The sequence below is a fragment of the Trachypithecus francoisi genome, unplaced genomic scaffold (assembly GCF_009764315.1).
Source record: "Trachypithecus francoisi isolate TF-2019V2 unplaced genomic scaffold, Tfra_2.0 Contig00285, whole genome shotgun sequence".
NCBI lineage: Eukaryota > Metazoa > Chordata > Mammalia > Primates > Cercopithecidae > Trachypithecus > Trachypithecus francoisi.
The window spans coordinates 146,392-167,978 of record NW_022680544.1 but is presented as its reverse complement, the minus strand read 5'-3'; positions in this window follow the sequence as shown (position 1 = coordinate 167,978).

The following is a 21,587-nucleotide window of genomic DNA, read 5'->3' as shown; positions in this document are numbered from 1 at the left end:
CCATTTACAGGGAAGAGAAGATAATCTCACTTTAGACATTTCTAAATTAAAACAACAAATTTTTGAAGCCTCTCAAAGTCACTTAAATATTGTGCCTGGAGCTGAAGCGTTAGATCACGTGGCAAAAAATCTTTATGGATTAAACCCCACGACTTGGATTAAGTCTATTGGAAATTCTACTGCAATAAACTTTGGAATTATGTGTCTCTGTTTAATCGGTTTGTTTTTAGTGTGCTGGACCAGTCGAAGAATCCTGCGCCAAAATCGAGAGAACGAACAAGCCTTTATTGCCATGGCACATTTATATAGAGGGAAAGGGAGAGAAAATGCTGCAGGAAGTCAGGGACCTTGAACAGAGGGACTGACTGGAGCCACAACAGAAAAACATAAAATATGAAGATTTCATGGACATTTTATTACTTCTCCAAAATGTATACTTTTGTAATTTCTTATGTCTGTCTTTAATCTCTTAATCGCACCATTTTCTTTGTAAGCTGAGGAGGATATATGTCACCTCAGGACCCTGTGATGATTGTCTTAACTGCACAAATTGTTTGTAGAACATATGTGCTTTAACAATATGAAATCTGGGCATCTTGAAAAAAGAACGAGATAACAGCGGTGTTCAGGAAACAAGGGAGGTAACTTTGAACTGGCCTATATTCCATTCCATTCCGTTCCCTTCCATTCCATTCCATTCCGTTCCATATTCCATTTCATTCCATACTCAATTCCATTCAGTCGCGTGCTCTTACATTTCATTCCATTCCACTGCATTTTCCATTCCATATTCAATTTCATTCCGTTCCATTCCATTCATTCCGCGCTATATTCCATTCCATTGCATTCTATTTCATTACATTCCATCCTGTTCCATAGTTCATTCCATTCCATATTCCTTTACTTTCCATTCTATATAACATCCCATTCCATTCCATTCCATTCCATTCCATTCCATATTCCATGGCATTCCATATTCCATGCCATTCCATTCCATTCAATTCCATTCCACTCCATTTTATATTCTATTCCTTTCCATTAAATTCTTTCCATTCCAATATATTCCGTATTCCTTAGCTTTTCATATTCCATTCTATTTTATATTCCGTTCCATTCCATACTCCATTCCATTCTATTCTCTTCCATATTCCGTTCCTTTCCATTCTGTTCCATTCCATTGAATTGCATATTACATTACAGTCCATATTCCATTTTATTCTATTCGATTCCATTCCATATTGCATTCCATTCCATATTCCATTACCTTCCATTACACATTCCATTCCATTCCGTTCGAATCCATTCCATTTCACATTCCATTGCATTCCATATTCCATTCCATTTCATATTCCTTTCCATTCCGTATTCCAGTTCATTCTATATTCCATTCCATTCCATTCCGCGGCATTCCATATTACATTCCATTCCATATTCCATTCCTTTCCATTCCATTCAATTTACTTCCGTTTCATTCCCTGCCACATTCCATTCCATTCTATATTCCATTCCATTCCATTCCGTTCTATATGGCATTCCATTTCATTCCATTAAATATTCCATTTCATTCTATTCTATACCATTCCATTCCATTTCACATTCGATTAGATTCCATTCCATTCCATGTTCTATTCCATATTCCATTGCATTCCATATGCCATTCCATTCCTTATTCCATTCAATTCCATATACGATTCCATTGCATTCTATTACATTCCTCTTTCCATTCTATTCCATATTGGATTCCATTCCATTCCATTACATATTCCATTCCATTCCTTATTTCGTTCCTTTCCATTAAATTCCATTTTGCATTCCAATCCATTGCATTCCATAATCCATTTCATTCCATATTACATTCCACTGCATTCAATGACATACTTCATTCCATTCCGTTCCATTCCATTGCATTCTATTCCATTCCATTTTTTATTCCATTCATTCCATTCCATACCATGCCATTCCATATTTCATTCTGTTCCATACTCCATTCCATTCCATTCCATTCCTTTTTGTTCCATATTACATTCCATTCCATATTCCGTTCCACTCCGAACCATTCCATTCCATTCAATATTGCATTCCATTCCATATTCCATTCCATTCCATTCCATTCCATTCCATTCCATTTTTTATTCCATTTCATTCCAAAATCCATTCCATTCCTCTCCATATTCCCCTCCTTTCCCTTACATATTCCATTACATTCCATCTTCCATTCCATTCCATATTCCATTCCATTGAATATTCCATTCCATTTCATATTGCATTACATTCCGTATTTCATTCCAATCTATATTCCTTTCCATTCCATTGCTTTCCACTCCATATTTCATTCCATTCCATATTCCATTCCATTTCGCTCCATATTCCATTCCATTCCATTCCATTCCACTCCATTCCATATTCCATTCCATTCTATTATATTCCATTCCATATTCCATTCCTTTCTATATTCCATTCCATTCCATATTCCTTTCCTTTGTATTCCATTCCCTTCCGTTCCATTCCATTTCATATCAGATTCCATTACGTTCCATTCTGTTCCTTTCCGTTTCTTTCCATTCCATATTCCATTCGATTCCATTTCATTCAATTCAATATTCCATTCCATTCCATTGTATTCCATTTAATATTCCATTCATTCTGTACTACATTCCATTCCATTCCATATTCCATTCCATTCTATTGCATTTCATATTCCATTCCGTTCCGTTCCATATTACATTACATTCCTTATTCCGTTCCATTCCGAACCATTCCATTCCATTCCACGTTGCTTTCCATTCCATATTCCATTCCATTCCTTTCCATTCCATTCCATTCCATTTTTTATTCCATTTCATTCCAAATTCCATTCCATTCCTTTCCTTATTCCCCTCCTTTTCATTCCATATTCCATTCCATTCCATCTTCCATTCCATTCCATCTTCCATTCCATTCCATATTCCATTCCTTTTCATATTGCATTCCATTCCGTATTTCATTCCAATCTATGTTCCTTTCCATTCCATTCCTTTCCATTACATATTTCATTCCATTCCATAATCCATTCCATTTCGCTCCATTTTCCATGCATATCCATTCCATTCCATTCCACTCCATTCCATATTCCATTCCATTCAATTGCATTCTATTGCATTTCATTCCATTCCACTGCATATCCCATTCCATATTCCATTCTATTCCATTTCGTTCCATTCCATTCCATTCCAGTCCATTGCAATCCGTTCCATATTCCATTCCATTCCATTTTATTTCAGTCCATTCTGTCCCATTCCATTGTCCATTCCATTCCATATTCCATTACATTCCATTCTATATAACATTGCATTCCATTCCATTGCATTCCATATTCCATTCCATTCTGTATTCCATGCCATTCCCTTCCATATTCCATTCCCTTCCATTTAATTCCATTCCATTCCATTTTATATTCCATTCCTTTCCATTCCATTCTAATCCATTCCATATTCCTTAACTTTCCATATTCTATTCCATTCCATATTCCATTTCCTTCCATATTCCATTCCAATCCATTCTCTTCCATATTCCGTTCCTTTCCATTATGTTCCGTTCCGCTCCATTCCATTACATTCAATTGCATATTACATTCCATTCCATATTCCATTCCATTCTATCCCATTCCATATTCCATGCCATATCATATTGCATTCGATTCCTTGTTCCTTTGCATTCCATTCCATATTCCGTTCCATTCCGTTCCAATCCATTCCCTTCCATATTCCTTTGCATTCCATGTTCCTTTCCATTCCATATTCCTTTCCATTGCATTCCATTGGCTTCCGTCCCATTCCATTTCATTTCATATTTCTTTCCATTCCATTCCATTCCATTCCATTCCTTTTCATTCCATTCTGTATTCCATTTCATTCCATAATCCATTCCTTTCCATTCCATTCTATTCCATTCCATTCCATTCCATATTCCATTCCATGTTCCATTCTCTTCCATTTTATTCCATTCCATATTCCATTCCCTTCCATTCCATTCCCTTTCTTTCCATTCCATTTTATTTCATATTTCGTTACATTTCATTCCTTTCCATTCCGTTCCATTCATAACTCCATTCCATTTCATATTCTACTCCCTTCCACTGCATTCTATTCCATTCCATTCCATATTCCATTCCATTCCATTCCATTCCATTCATTCCATTCCTTATTCCAATACATTCCATTCTATTCCATTCCATATTCCACTCCATTCCATTCCATTGAGTTCCGTTCCATATTCCATTCTATTCCATATTTCTTTCCATTCTACTTCATTCTGCATTCCGTTCCATTCCATTACATTCCGTTACATATTTCATTCCATTCCATATTCCATGCCATTCCATTCCATTCTCTGCATTCCACTCCATTCCTCTCCATATTCCATTTCATATTTCTCACCATCCCATTCCATTCCATTCCGTTCCGTTCCTGATTCGATTCGATTCCATTCATTCCATTCCATTCCATTCCATTCCATCCCATTTCATATTTCATTCTATTATATATTCCATTACATTCCATTCCCTATTTCATTACAATCCATTCCATTCCATTCCATTCCGTATTCCATTCCATTTCTTTCCATGTTCCATTCCATTCCATTGCATTTTATATCCCATTCCTCTCCATTCCATTCTATTCCGTTCCTTTCCATTCCATATTCCATTCCGTTCCGCTTTACATTCCACTCCATATTCCATTCCATTCTATACCATTGCATTCCATATTCCATTCAATTGCATTCCATATTCCATTCCATTCCATTGCATTCCTTTCCAGTCCATTCCATTCCATATTCCATTCCATTCCACCCCATTCCATTGCATATTCCATTCTATCCCATTTTCCATTCCATTTCTTTCCATATTGCATTGCATTCCATTCATTCCATTGCATTTTATATCCCAATGCTCTCCATTCCATCCTGTTCCATTCCATTCCATTCCATATTCCTTGTCATTCAATATTCCATTCCATTCCATATTCCATTCCATTCCATATTCCTTTCCATTCCATTCCATATTCCATTCCATTCCGCTCAATATTCCATTCCATGAAATTCCATTCCATTCCATTCCATATTCCATTCAGTTCCATTCTATTCCATTCCATATTCCATTCCATTCCATTCCAATCCATATTCCATTCCATATTCCATTCCATTCCGCTCAATATTCCATTCCATGAAATTCCATTCCATTCCATTCCATATTCCATTCAGTTCCATTCTATTCCATTCCATATTCCATTCCATTCCATTCCAATCCATATTCCATTCCATTCCATATTCCTTTCGATTCCATTCCGTTTCCTTCCATTCCATGTGGTTTCATTTCACTTTTCGTTACGTTCCATTCCGTTGCTCTCCGTTTCTTACCATTCCATATTCCCTTCCATTCCATTTCATCCTATTGTTTATTCCATTCCATTCCATTCTATTCCCTTTCATATGCAATCCCATTTCAGTCCACTGCGTTCCATATTCCATTCCATTCCATATTCCATTCCATTCTATTCCATTTCATATTCGATTCCATTCCATTCCATTCCATTCCGTTCCGTATTCCATTTCATTCCATATTCAATTCCATTCAGTTACGTGCTCTTCCTTTTCATTCCATTCCACTGCATATTCCATTCCATATTCCATTCCATTCCATTCCATTCCATTCATTCCGTTCTATATTCCATTCCATTGCATTCTATTTCTTTCCATTCCATCCCATTCCATAGTTCATTCCATTCCATATTCCTTTACTTTCCATTCTATATAACATCCCATTCCATTCCATTCCATATTCCATGGCATTCCATATTCCATGCCATTCCCTTCCATATTCCATTCCATTCCATTCAATTCCATTCCACTCCATTTTATATTCTATTCCTTTCCATTCCAATACATTCCCTGTTCCTTAGCTTTCCATAGTCCATTCTATTCTATATTCCGTTCCATTCCATACTCCATTCCATTCCATTCTCTTCCATATTCCGTTCCTTTCCATTCCGTTCTGTTCCGTTCCATTCCATTCAATTGCATATTACATTACATTCCATATTCCATTCCATTCTATTCAATTCCATATTCCATTCCATTCCATATTGCATTCCATTCCATATTCCATTGCTTTCCATAAACATTCCATTGCATTCCATTGGAATCCATTCCATTTCATATTCCATTGCATTCCATATTCCATTCCATTTCATATTCCTTTCCATTCCGTATTCCAGTTCATTCTATATTCCATTCCATTCCATTCCACGGCATTCCATATTACATTCCATTCCATATTCCATTCCTTTCCATTCCATTCCTTTTCCTTCCGTTTCATTCCCTTCCACATTCCATTCCATTCTATATTCCATTCCATTCCCTTCCGTTCTATATTGCATTCCATTCCATTCCATTAAATATTCCATTTCATTCTATTCTATTCCATTCCATTCCATTCCACATTCGATTAGATTCCATTCCATTCCATGTTCCATTCCATATTCCATTACATTCCATATGCCATTCCATTCCATGTTCCATTCAATTCCATATACTATTACATTGCATTCTATTAAAATCCATTTTCCATTCTATTCCATATTGGATTCCATTCCATTTCAGTACATATTCCATTCCATTCCTTATTTTGTTCCTTTCCATTAAATTCCATATTCCATTCCATTCCATTGCATTCCATAATCCATTCCATTCCACATTCCTTTCCACTGCATTCAATGACATATTTCATTCCATTCCATTCCATTCCATATTTTAGTCCATTCCATTCCCTTCATTCCATTCCATTCCAATCCATATTGCATTTCACTCCATGCCATTTCATATTTCATTCCATTCCATACTCCATTTCATTCCATTCCATTCCATTCCATTTCATATTCCATTCAATTCCATTCCTTTCCAATACATAGTCCATTCCATTCCATATTGCATTCCATTCCATATTCCTTTCCATTACATTCCATTCCCTTCCTTTCCATTCCATTTCATTTCATATTTCTTTCTGTTCCATTCCTTTTCATTCCATTTCATATTCCATTCCACTCCTTATTCCTTTCCTTTCCATTCCATTCTATTCCATTCCATTCCACATTCCATTCCATTCCACACTTTCCATTCTATTCCATATTCCATTCTATTCGATTCCATTCATTTCATTACGTTACATATTCCATTCCATTCCGTTCTATTTCATTTCATATTCCATTCCATTGCATTCCGTTCCATATTCCATTTCATTCCACATTCCATTCCTTTCAATTGCATTCTATTCAATTTCACTGCATTCCACTGCATATTCCATTCCATACTCCATTCCATTCCATTCCATTGCTTTTTGTTCCATATTACATTACATTCCCTATTCCGTTCCATTCCGAACCATTCCATTCCATTTCATATTGCGCTCCATTCCATATTCCATTCCATTCCATTCCATTTTTTATTCCATTCCATTCCAAATTCCATTCCATTCCTTTCCATATTCCCCTCCTTTCCATTCCATATTCCATTCCATTCCATTCCATTTTTTATTCCATTCCATTCCATATTCCATTCCATTCCATCTTCCATTCCATTCCATATTCCATTCCATTCCATATTCCATTCCATTTCATATTGCATTCCATTCCGTATTTCATTCCAATCTGTAATCCTTTCCATTCCATTCCTTTCCATTCCATATTTCATTCCATTCCATATTCCATTCCATTTCATATTGCATTCGATTCCATATTTCATTCCAATGTATATTCGTTTCCATTCCGTTCCTTTCCATTCCATATTTCATTCCATTCCATATTCCATTCCATTTCGCTTCATATTCCATTCCATTCCATTCCTCATTCCATTCCATTCTATTATATTCCAATCTATATTCCATTCCTTTCCATATTCCATTCCATTCCATATTCCTTTCCATTCTATTCCATTCCCTTCCGTTCCATTCCGTTTCATTGCAGATTTCGTTACGTTCCATTCCGTTCCTTTGCGTTTCTTTCCATTTCATATTCCATTCGATTCCATTTCATTCAATATTCCATTCCATTCCATTGTGTTCCATTTCATATTTCATTCCATTCCATTCCATTCCGTACTATATTCCATTCCATTCCACATTCCATTCCGTTCTATTCCATTTCATATTCCTTTCCATTCCGTCTGTTCCATATTACATTCCTTTCCATATTCCATTCCATTCAATTGCATTCTATTCCATTTCATTCCATTCCACTGCATATCCCATTCCATATTCCATTCTATTCCATTCCATTCCATTCCACTCCATTCCATTCCATTCCAATCCGTTCCATATTCCATTCCATTCCCTTCTATTTCAGTCCATTCTGTCCCATTCCATAGTCCATTCCATTCCATATTCCATTCCATTCCATTCTATATAACATTGCATTCCATTCCATTGCATTCCATATTCCATTCCATTCTGCATTCCATGCGAATCTCTTCCATATTCCATTCCCTTCCATTTAACGCCATTTCTTTCCATCTTTTATTCCATTGCTTTCCATTCCATTCTTTTCCTTCCAATCCATTCCATATTCCTTAACTTTCCATATTCTATTCCATTCCATATTCCATTTCATCCCATATTCCATTCCAATCCATTCTCTTCCATATTCCGTTCCATTCCATTCCGTTCCATTCCACTCCGTTCCATTCCATTCAGTTGCATATTACATTCCATTCCATATTAAAATCCATTCTATTCCATTCCATATTCCATTCCATTCCATATTGCATTCGATTCCTTGTTCCTTTGCATTCCATTGCATATTCCATTCCATTCCGTTCCAATCCATTCCATTCTATATTCCATTGCTTTCCATATTCCTATCCACTCCATATTCCTCTCCATTGCATTTCATTGGCTTCCGTCCCATTTCATTTCATTTCATATTTCTTTCCATTCCATTCCATTCTTTTTCATTCCATTCCGTATTCCATTCCATTCCATATTCCATTCTTTTCCATTCCATTCCATTCCATATGCCATTCTATTCTATTCCATTCCATTCCATATTCCATTCCATATGCCATTCCATATTCCATTCCATTCCATTCCATTCCATATTCCATTCCATTCCATTCTTTCCCATTTCATATTCCATTCCATTCCATTCCATTCCATATTCCATTCCATTCCACATTCCATTCATTTCAATTACATTCTATTCCATTCCATTGCATTCCAATGCATTTTCCATTCCATTCCATTCCACTCCATTCCATTCCGTTCCATATTACATTCCATTCCATATTCCATTCCATTCCATTCCATTCCATTTTTTATTCCATTCCATTCCATATTCCATTCCATGTTCCATTCTCTTCCATTTTATTCAATTCCATATTCCATTCCCTTCCATTGCATTCCCTTTCTTTCCATTCCATTTTATTTCATATTTCGTTACATTTCGTTCCTTTCCATTCCGTTCCATTCATAACTCCATTCCATTCCATATTCTTTTCCCTTCCACTGCATTCTATTCCATTCCATTCCATATTCCGTTCCATTCCATTCCATTTAACTCCATTCCTTATTCCAATACATTCCATTCTATTCCGTTCCATATTCCACTCCATTCCATTCCAGTGGATTCCGTTCCATATTCCATTCCATTCCATATTCCTTTCCATTCTACTACATTCTGCATTCCGTTCCATTTGATTACATTCCGTTACATATTTCATTCCATTCCATATTCCATGCCATTCCATTCCATTCTCTGCATTCCACTCCATTTCTCTCCATATTCCATTTCATATTCCTCACCATCCTATTCCATTCCATTCCATTCCCTTCCTGATTCGATTCCATTCCATCCATTCCATTACATTCCATTCCATCCCATTTCATATTTCATTCTATTATATATTCCATTACATTCCATTCCCTATTTCATTACAATCCAATCCATTCCATTCCGTATTCCATTCCATTCCGTATTCCATTCCATTCCTTTCCAAGTTCCATCCCATTCCATTCCATTCCATTGCATTTTACATCCCATTCCTCTCCATTCCATTCTATTGCGTTCCTTTCCATTCCGTATTCCATTCCATTCCGCTTTACATTCCACTCCATATTCCATTCCATTCTATACCATTGCATTCCATATTCCATTCAATACCATTCCATATTCCATTCCATTCCATTGCATTCCTTTCCCATTCATTCCATTCCATATTCCATTCCATTCCATTCCACCCCATTCCATTGCATATTGCATTCTATTCCGTATTCCATTCCATTGCTTTCCACATTCCATTCCATTCCATATTCCATTCCATTCCATATTCCATTCCATTTCGTTCCATATTCCATTGCATTACATTCCACTCCATTGCATTTTATATCCCAGTGGTCTCCATTCCATCCCGTTCCATTCCATTCCATTCCATATTCCTTGCCATTCAATATTCCATTCCATTCCGTATTGTGTTCCATTTCATTCCATTCCATACTCCATAAATTCCATTCCATCCATATTCCATTCCATTCCATTTCAATCCATATTCTGTTCCATTCCATTCCTTTTTCCATTCCATTCCATATTCCATGCTATCCACTCCATTGTATTCCATTCCATTCCATTCAATTCCATATTCCATTCCATTTCATTCCATATTCCATTGCATTCCGTTCCATTTCATTCCATTCCATATTCCAATCCATTCTATTCCACTCCATTCCTTATTCCATTCCATTTCGTACCCTATTCCAGTCCTTTCCATTTCATTCCATATTGCAATCCAATCCATTCTATTCCATTCCATTATTCATTCCATTCCATTCCTTTCCTTTCCATTCCGTTCCATATTCCATTCCATTCCAGATTCCATTATATTCTCTTCCTTTCCAGATTCCATTCCATTCCATTCCACTTCATTTCATTCCATTCCATATACCATTGCATTCCATTCCATATTCCAATCTATTCCATTTTATTCAATTCCCTATCCAATTCTATTCCATATTCCATTACATTACCTATTCCATTCCTTTCCATATTGCACTCCATTCCATTCCATATTTCATTCAATTCCATATTCCATTCCATTTAGTGTTCCATTACATTCCATGGTACATTCCACTCCATTCCAGAACAGATTCCATTCCATTTAATATTCCATTCCATTCCATATTCCACTCCATTCCAAATTCTATTAAATTACATTCCAACTCCATTCCATTGCATTTCGTTCCATTTCATTCCGTTCCATATTCCATTCCATTCCATTCCATTCCATCAAATTCCATTGCGTATTCTATTCCATTCCATTCCATTCCATATTCCATTCCATTCCTTTCCATTCCACATTCTATTCCATTCCATTCCATTCCACATTCCATTCCACTCCTTTCCATATTCTATTCCATTCCATTCCATTCAATATCCCATTCCATTCCATAGTCCCCTGCATTCCATTTAATTCCGTTCATTTCCATTCCATTTCATATTCCGTTTCATTCCGTAACGTTTCGTTCTCTTCCGTTCCGTTCGATTCCATATTCAGTTCCATTCTATATTCCATTTCATATTCCATTCCATTCCTTATTCCATTTCATTCCATTCCATTCCATTTCTTTCCGTATTCCATTGCATTCCGTTCCATTCCATTCCACTGCATTCTGTTCCATATTCGATTCCATTCCACATTCCATTCCATTCCATTCTATATCCTTTCCATACTACTCAATATTTCATTCCATTCCACATTCCGTTCCATTCCATCTTCCATTGCATTCCATTCCATTCCATTCCACTGCATATTCCAGGCTAGTGCATTCCATTGCATAGTCCTTTCCATTCCATATTCCATTCCATTACGAATTCCATTCCATTCCATTACATGTTTCCTCGCATACCGTATTCCATTTCCTTGCATTACATTCCGTTCCTTCCCATTCCATTTCATATGGCGTTCCATTCCATTACGTTACGTTCTGTTCCATTTCATTCAGTTCCATATTCCATTGCATTCTATATTCCATTCCATTTTCCATTACATTCCATATTCCATTCCATTGCATTCAATTTCATTCCATTTTCCATTCCATTCCATTCCATATTCCATTCCATTCCAATACATATTCCATTCCATTCCATATTCCATTCCATTCCATATTCCATTCAATTCCATATTCCATTCCATTCCACTCTATATTCGTTTCCATTCCATTCCATTACGTAATCCATTCTATTTCATTCCAGTCCCCTCCATTCCATTCCATTCCATTCCGTTCTATATTCTATTCCTTTCCACTGCATTCTATTCCATTCATTTCTTTCCACTGCAAATTCCATTCCATATTTCATTCCATTCCATATTCATTCCATTCCACTACATTTCATTCCATTCCATTCCATTCCGTATTCCATTCCATTCCATATTCCATTCCATTCCATTCCATTCGATTCCATTCCATTCCATTTCGTATTCCATTCCATTCCATATTCCATTTCATTCCATTCTATTCCATGTTTCATTCCTTTCCGTATTCCATTGCATTCCATGTAATTCCATTCCATTCTATTCCATTCCATTCCATATTCCATTACATTACATTCTGTCCCATTCCATTCCATTCCATATTTCATTCCATTCCATATTCCATTGCATTCCATTTTCCAGTCCATTCCATTCCATATTTCATTCCATTACATTCAATTCCATATTTCATTCCACTCCATATTCCATTTGATTTCATTCCATTCCATTCCATTCGATACAATTCCATGTTCCATTCCATTCCTATCCATATTCCATTCCATTCCATATTTCATTCCATTCCATATTCCTTTCCATTCCTTTTCATGCCCTTCCTTTCACTTCCATTTCATTTCATATTTTTTTCGTTCCATTCCGTTCCGTTTCATATCATTCCATTCCATATTCCTTTCCCTTCCATTCCATTCCCTTCCGTTCAGTTACATTTCATTTCACCTTTCTTTCTGTTCCTTTCCGTTCCATACTGTTTCATTGCATTCCATATTCTACTCCATTCCATATTCCATACCTTTCCATTCCATTCTGTTCCATTCCATTCCATATTATTCCATATTCCACTCCATTCCGTTTCATTACATTCCTCATTCCATTCCATTCCACTCTATTTCATTTCATATTTCATTACATTCCATAACATATTCCATTCATTTCCATATTCCATTCAATTCAATTGCATTCTATTCCATTTCATTTCTTTCCACTGCAAATTCCATTCCATATTCCTTTCTATTCCATTCCATTCCATTCCATGCCATTCCATTCCATTCCGTTCTATAGTTGATTCCATTCCATTCCATTTTATTCCGTTCCATCCCATTCCATATTCCATTCCATTACATATTTCATTTCATTCCGTTCGATATTTCATTGCATTCCATATTCCATTCCGTTCCCATCCATATACCATTCCATTCAATTTTCTATTGCATTACATTCCATTCCAATCCGTTCCATTCCAATCCATTCCGTATTCCTTTCCATTCCATATTCCATTCGATTCGATATTCCATTCCATTCCATTCAAAGTTCCATTTCATGCCATTCCGTTCTGTTCCTTTCCATTCCGTTCAATTCCATATTCTATTCAATACCATATTCCATTCTATTTAATTCCATTCCATTCCATTCCGTATTCGATTCCTTTCCATATTCCTTTCCATTCCATTCCATTCCCTTTCGTTCCATTCCATTTTATTTCATATTTCGTTACATTTCATTCCTTTCTGTTCCATTCCATTTTTTACTCCATTCCGTTCTATATTCTATTCCTTTCCACTGCATTCTATTCCATTCCATTCCATTCCATATTCCATTCCATTTCATTCCTTTCCTTATTTCAATACATTCCATTCTATTCCGTTTCATATTCCACTGAATTCCACTCCATTGCATATTCCATTCCATTCCATTCTATTCCATTCCGTCGCATTACGTTCCATATTTCATTCCATTCCATATTCCATTCCATTTCATATTCCATTCCATTGTATTCCATATTAAATTGAATTCCATTCCATTCCTTTTCTATCTATATTGCTTTCCATTCCATTCCATATTCCATTCCATTCCATATTCCATTCCATTCCGCTCAATATTCCATTCCATCAAATTCCATTCCATTCCATTCCATATTCCATTCAGTTCCATTCCATTCCATTCCATATTCCATTCCTTTTCATATTGCATTCCATTCCGTATTTCATTCCAATCTATATATTACTTTCCATTCCTTTCCTTTCCATTACATATTTCATTCCATTCCATATTCCATTCCATTTCATCCATATTCCATTCCATTCCATTCCATTCCATTCCATTACCTTCCATTCCCTATTCCATTCCATTCTATTATATTCCAATCCATATTCCATTCCGTTACATATTACATTCCATTCCATATTCCTTTCCATTCTATTCCATTCCCTTCCATTCCATTTGATTTCAGATTTCGATATCTTTCTTTCCGTTCCTTTGCATTTCTTTCCATTCTATATTCCATTCCATTCCATTTCATTCAATTCAATATTGCCTTCCTTTGCATTGTATTCCATTTCATATTACATTTCATTCCATTCCATTCCGTACTACATTCCATTCCATTCCATATTCCATTCCATTCTATTCCATTTCACATTCCATTCCATTCCATTCCGTTCCGTTCCATATTACATTCCATTCCATATTCCATTCCAGTCAATTGCATTCTATTCCATTTCATTCCATTCCACTGCATATCCCATTCCATATTCCATTCTATTCCATTCCATTCCACTCCATTCCATTCCAATCCATTCCATATTCCATTTCATTCCGTTATATTTCAGTCCATTCTGTCCCATTCCATAGTCCATTCCATTCCATATTCCATTACATTCCATTCTATATAGCATTGCATTCCATTCCATTGCATTCCATATTCCATTCCATTCTGTATTCCATAACATTTCCCTCCATATTCCATTCCCTTCTATTTAATGCCATCCCATTCCATTTTATATTCCATTCCTTTCCATTCCATTCTTTTCCATTCCAATCCATTCCATATTCCTTAACTTTCCATATTCTATTCCATTCCATATTCCATTTCATTCCATATTCTATTCCAATCCATTCTCTTCCATATTCCGTTCCTCTCCATTCCATTCCGTTTCGCTCCGTTCATTCCATTCAATTGCATATTGCATTCCATTCCATATTCCATTCCATTCTGTTCCATTCCATATTGCGTTCTATTCCTTGTTCCTTTGCATTCCATTCCATATTCCATTCCATTCCCTTCCAATGCATTCCATTCCACATTCCATTGCATTCCATATTCCACTCCATTCAATATTACTTTCCATTACATTCCATTGACTTCCGTCCCATTCCATTTCATTTCATATTTCTTTCCGTTCCATTCCATTCCATTCCATTCCATTTTCATTCCATTCCGTATTCCATTCCAATCCATATTCCATTCCTTTCCATTCCATTCCATTTCATTCCATTCCATTCCATAATCCATTCCTTTCCATTCCATTTAATTCTATTCCATTCCATATTCCATTCCATTCCATACCATTCCATTCCATTTCATTCCATTCCATATTCCATTCCATTCCATTCTTTTCTATTTCATATTCCATTCCATTCCATTCCGTTCCATATTACATTCCATTCCACCTTCCATTGCTTTCAATTGCATTCTATTTCATTCCATTGCATTCCATTCTATATTCCATTCCACTCCACTCCATTCCATTCCATTATGTTCCATATTACATTCCATTCCATATTGCCTTCCTTTACGAACCATTCCATTCCATTGCATATTGCATTCCATTCCATATTCCATTCCATTCCTTTCCATTTTTTATTCTATTTCATTCCAAATTCCTTTCCATTCCATTCCATATCCATTCCTTTCCATTCCATTTCATTCCATTCCATTCATATTCCATTCCATTCCATACCATTCCATTCCATTTCATTCCATTCCATATTCCATTCCATTCCATTCTTTTCTATTTCATATTCCATTCCATTCCATTCCGTTCCATATTACATTCCATTCCACCTTCCATTGCTTTCAATTGCATTCTATTTCATTCCATTGCATTCCATTCTATATTCCATTCCACTCCACTCCATTCCATTCCATTATGTTCCATATTACATTCCATTCCATATTGCCTTCCTTTACGAACCATTCCATTCCATTGCATATTGCATTCCATTCCATATTCCATTCCATTCCTTTCCATTTTTTATTCTATTTCATTCCAAATTCCTTTCCATTCCATTCCATATTCCACTGCTTTCACTCCATATTCCATTCCATTCCATCCTCCATTCCATTCCATATTCCATTCCATTTCATATTCCATTACATTCCGTATTTCATTCCATTCTATATTCCTTTCCATTCCATTCCTTTCCATTCCGTATTCCATTCCATTCCATTATGCTCACATTCTTTTTTATTTTTTTTATTTTTATTTTTTTAATTTTTTAATTTTTTATTTTTATTTTTTTTTTTGAGACAGAGTCTGGCTCTGTCGCCCAGGCTGGAGTGCAGTGGCCGGATCTCAGCTCACTGCAAGCTCCGCCTCCCGGGTTTACGCCATTCTCCTGCCTCAGCCTCCCGAGTAGCTGGGACTACAGGCGCCTGCCACCTCGCCTGGCTAGTTTTTTGTATTTTTTAGTAGAGACGGGGTTTCACTGTGTTAGCCACGATAGTCTCGATCTCCTGACCTCGTGATCCGCCCGTCTCGGCCTCCCAAAGTGCTGGGATTACAAGCTTGAGCCACCGCGCCCGGCCAATTACGGTCATATTCGATTCCATTCCATTGCATTCCATATTCCATTCCATTCTCTTGCATTCCAATCCATATTCCATTCCATTCCATATTCTATTCCATTCCATATTCCTTTCCATTCCATTTCAATTCCTCCTTCCATTCCATTTCATTTCATATGTCGTTACCTTCCATGACGTTCCTTTCCTTTCCTTTCCATTCATTATTGCATTCGATTGCATTTCATTCAATTCCATATTCCATTCCATTCCATTTGATTCGATTTCATATTCCATTTCATTCTATTGCATTCCATTCCGTTCCGTATTCCATTCCATTCCATATTCCATTCCATTCATTTGCATTTGATTCCCTTTCATTCCATTCCACTGCATATCCCATTCCATATTCCATTCTATTCCATTCCATTCCATATTCCATTCCATTCCGCTCTATTTGATTGCATTGCTTTCAATTTCATTCCATTTCATTCCGTTCCATATTCCATACTATTCTACATTCCATTCCATTTCCTTCCACTCTATATTCCATTTCATTCCATTCCATTAAATTTTCCTTTCCTTTCCATTCTATACCATTCCATTGAATTCCACATTCCATTCCATTCGATTCCATTCCATATTCCATTCCATTCCATATTTCATTTGATATTCCATTCCATTCCATATACCATTCAATTGCTTATTCCATTGTATTCTATATTCCATTCCATTCCATTTCATACCATTCCATTTTGCATTCTATTCCATTTTGGATTCCATTCCATTCCATTCCATATTACACTCCATTCCTTATTCCATTCCTTTCCATTCCATTCCATATTCCATTCCATTCCATTGCATTCCATATTCCATTCCATTCCATATTCCATTCCACTACATTCAATTACATATTTCATTCCATTCTATTCCATTCCATTCTATTCCATTCCATATTTTATACCATTCCCTTCCATTCATTCCTTTCCATTCCGTCCCATATTCAATTCCATTTCATGATATTCCATATATCATTCCATTCCATTCCCCATTTCATTTCATTCCATTCCATTCCATTCCATTTAATGTTCGAAACCATTCCATTCCATTCCATATTCCATTCCATTCCATTCTATTCCATGTCATATTGCATTCCATGCTCCATTCCATTCCATTCCATTCCATTCCATTCCGTTCCATATTCCATTCCATTCCATTCCAATTCATTCCATTCCATCCAATTCCACATTCCATTCCGTATTTCATTCCATTGCATTGCATATTATATTACATTCCATATTCCATTCCATTCCGAACCATTCCATTCCAATCCATATTCTTTCCATTTCATTCAATATTCCATTCGATTCCATTACATTCCAATCCATTTTTTCCATTTCATTCCATATTCCATTCCATTCCATTCCATATTCCACTCCTTTCCATTCCATATTCCATATTCCATTCCATCTTCTTTTCCATTCCATATTCCATTCCATTCCATATTCCATTCCATATCATATTCCATTCCATTCCGTATTTCATTTCATTCTGTATTCCATTCCATTCCTTTCCTTTCCATTCCATATTCGATTTCATTCCATATTTCATTCCATTCAGTTTCGTTCCACTTCATTCCCTTCCATATTCCATTTCTTTCCATATTCCATTCCATTCCATTCCGTTCCATTCCATTACATTCCATTCAATTCCATTCCATTCCATTAAATACTCCATTCCTTTCCATGCAATTCCTTTCCATTCTATTTCATTCCATATTCCATTCCATTCAATATTCCATTCCATTCCATATTCCATTCCCTATTCCATTCCATTCCTTTCCATATTTCATTCCATTCCATATTCCATTCCACATTCCATTCCATTACGAATTCCATTGCTTTCCATTCCATTCCGTTTCTTCCATTCGATTTCATATTCCGTTTCATTCCTTACCGTCCCGTTCCTTTCCATTTTTTTCCATATTCTATTTCATGCTATATTACATTTTATTCCTTTCCATCGCATTCCATATTCCATTCCAGTTCATATTTCATTCCATTCAATTGCATTCAATTTCATTCCATTTCATTCCTTTCCACATTCCATTCCGTTCTACATGCCATTCCATTCCATTCCATGCTATATTCCATTCCATTCCATATTCCATTCCATTCCATATTCCATTCAATTCTATATTCCATTCCATTCCATTCAATTCTATATTCCATTCCATTTCATTCTATTGCATTTTATTTTCCATTCTATTCCATATTCGATTCCATTCCATTCATTCCATATTCCATTCCATTGCTTATTCCATTCCTTTCCATTCCATTCCATATTCCATTCCATTCCATTGCATTTGATATTCCATTCCATTCCATATTCCATTTCATTCCTTTCCATTCCTTTCCATTCCATTGCATTTCATTCCATTCCATTTCATATTCCATTCCATTCCATTCCACTCCATTCCATTCCGTTTCATTTCGTTCCATTTGATATTCCATGCCATTCCATTTCATGCTGTTCCTTTCCATTCCACTCCATTCGATCCCATTCCATTCCATATTCCTTTCCATTCCATTCCATTTCATTCAATATTCCTTTCCATTCTATTCAATTTCGTATTCCATTCCATTCCATTCGATTCCATTCTGTTCCATATTCCATTCCATTCCGTACTCCATTCCATTGCCTTCCATTCCATTCCATTCCATCCCTTTCTGTTCCATATTCCATTCCATTCCATTCCAATTCATTCCAATCCATCCCATTCCACATTCCATTCCATTCCATATTTCATTTGATTCCATTCCATATTATATTCCATTCCATATTCCTTCCATTCCATTCCATTCCGAAACTTTGCATTCCAATCCATATTGCATTCCATTCCGTTCAATATTCCATTCCATTCCATATTCCTCTACTTGACATTCCATATTCCATACTCCATTCCACTCCATTTCATTCCATTCCGTTGCATTCCATTCCATTCCTTACCATTCCATTCCATATTGCATTCAATTATATATACCTTTCCATTCTATTCCATTCAGTATTCCATTCCATTGCATTTCATTCCGCTCCATATTGCATTCCATTCTATGTTTCATTCCATTCCATTCCTTTCCATTCTATATTTCATTCCATATTACATTTCTTTCTTTTTCAATAAATTCCATTCCGTTCCATATTCCCTTTCCGTCCATTCCATCGCATTCCATATTCAATTCCATTGCATATTCCATTCCGTTCCATATTCCATTCCATTCCATTCCATTTCATTCCATATTACATTCTATTCCATTCCATTCCATTTCATATTCCATTCCATTACATTCCATTCCGTTCCTTTCCATTCCATTTCATATTCCTTTCCATTCCATATTCCATTCCATTCCATATACCCTTCGATTTCATATTCCACTCTATTCCATTTCAATCCATTCTGTCCCATGTTCTGTTCCCTTTCATTCCATTGTGTTCAGTTCCATTCCATTGAATTCAATATTCCATTCCATTCCGTATTCTATTTCAATCTATTAAATTCCATTCCATTCCATATTCCATTCCATACCATTCCGTTCCTTATTCCATTCTATTCCATTCCATTCCATTCTATTCCATTCCATTTTGCATTCCGTTCCATTACATATTCCATTCCATTCTAAATTCCACTTCATTCCATTTCATATTCCATTCTATTCCATTCCATTCCATATTCCATTCCATTACATTCCATCCCATATTCCATTCCATTCCATATTGCATTCCATTACATATTCAATTTCATTCCATTCCATATTCCATTCCATTTCATGTTACATTCCGTTCTGTATTCTATTCCATTCCATATGCCATTCCATTCCATTCCATCTTTCATTCCATCCCATATTTCATTCCTTTCCATTCCATGCAATTTCATTCCATTTCATTACGTTTTTATTCCATTCCATTCATTATTCCATTCCATTATATTCCATTCCATTCCCTTCCATATTCCATTACTTTCCATTCCATTCCACCTTCCATTCCATTCCATATTCCATTCCATTCTATTCCATTCAATCCCAGTACACTTTCCATTCCGTTCCATTCCATATTACACTCCTTTCACTTCCATTCCATTCCATTCCATTCCATATTCCATTCCATTCCATATTTTATTGCATTCCATTTCATTCCATTCCCTTCCATTTCATTTCATGTTTCGTTGCATCCCTTTCCATTCCATTCCATTCCATTCTATTCCATTCCATATTCCATTCCATTCCATATTCCATTGCATTGCATTTCATCCTGTTCCCTTCCATTCTATTTCATATTCCGTTCCTTTCCGTTACATTCCATTCCATTCCCTTCCATTCACTTCCATATTCTATTCTATTCTACATTTGATTTTATGTTTCCTTCCATTTTATAATTCATTCCACTCCATTCCATTCTCTTCCATATGCCATTCCATGCCATATTAGATTGCATTCCATATTCAAATTCAATCTTTTCCACATTCCATTTCACTCCATTGCATATTCCTTTTTATTCCATTCCATTCCATTTCATTCCATTGCATTCCATATTCCATTCCATTCCATATTACACTCCATTCCGTTCCATATTCTATTGCATTCCAATCCATTCAATTTCATTCCGTATTCCATTCCGTATTCCATGCCATATTCCATTCCATTCAAGTCCGTTCCATATTCCATTCCATTGCATAATCCTTTCC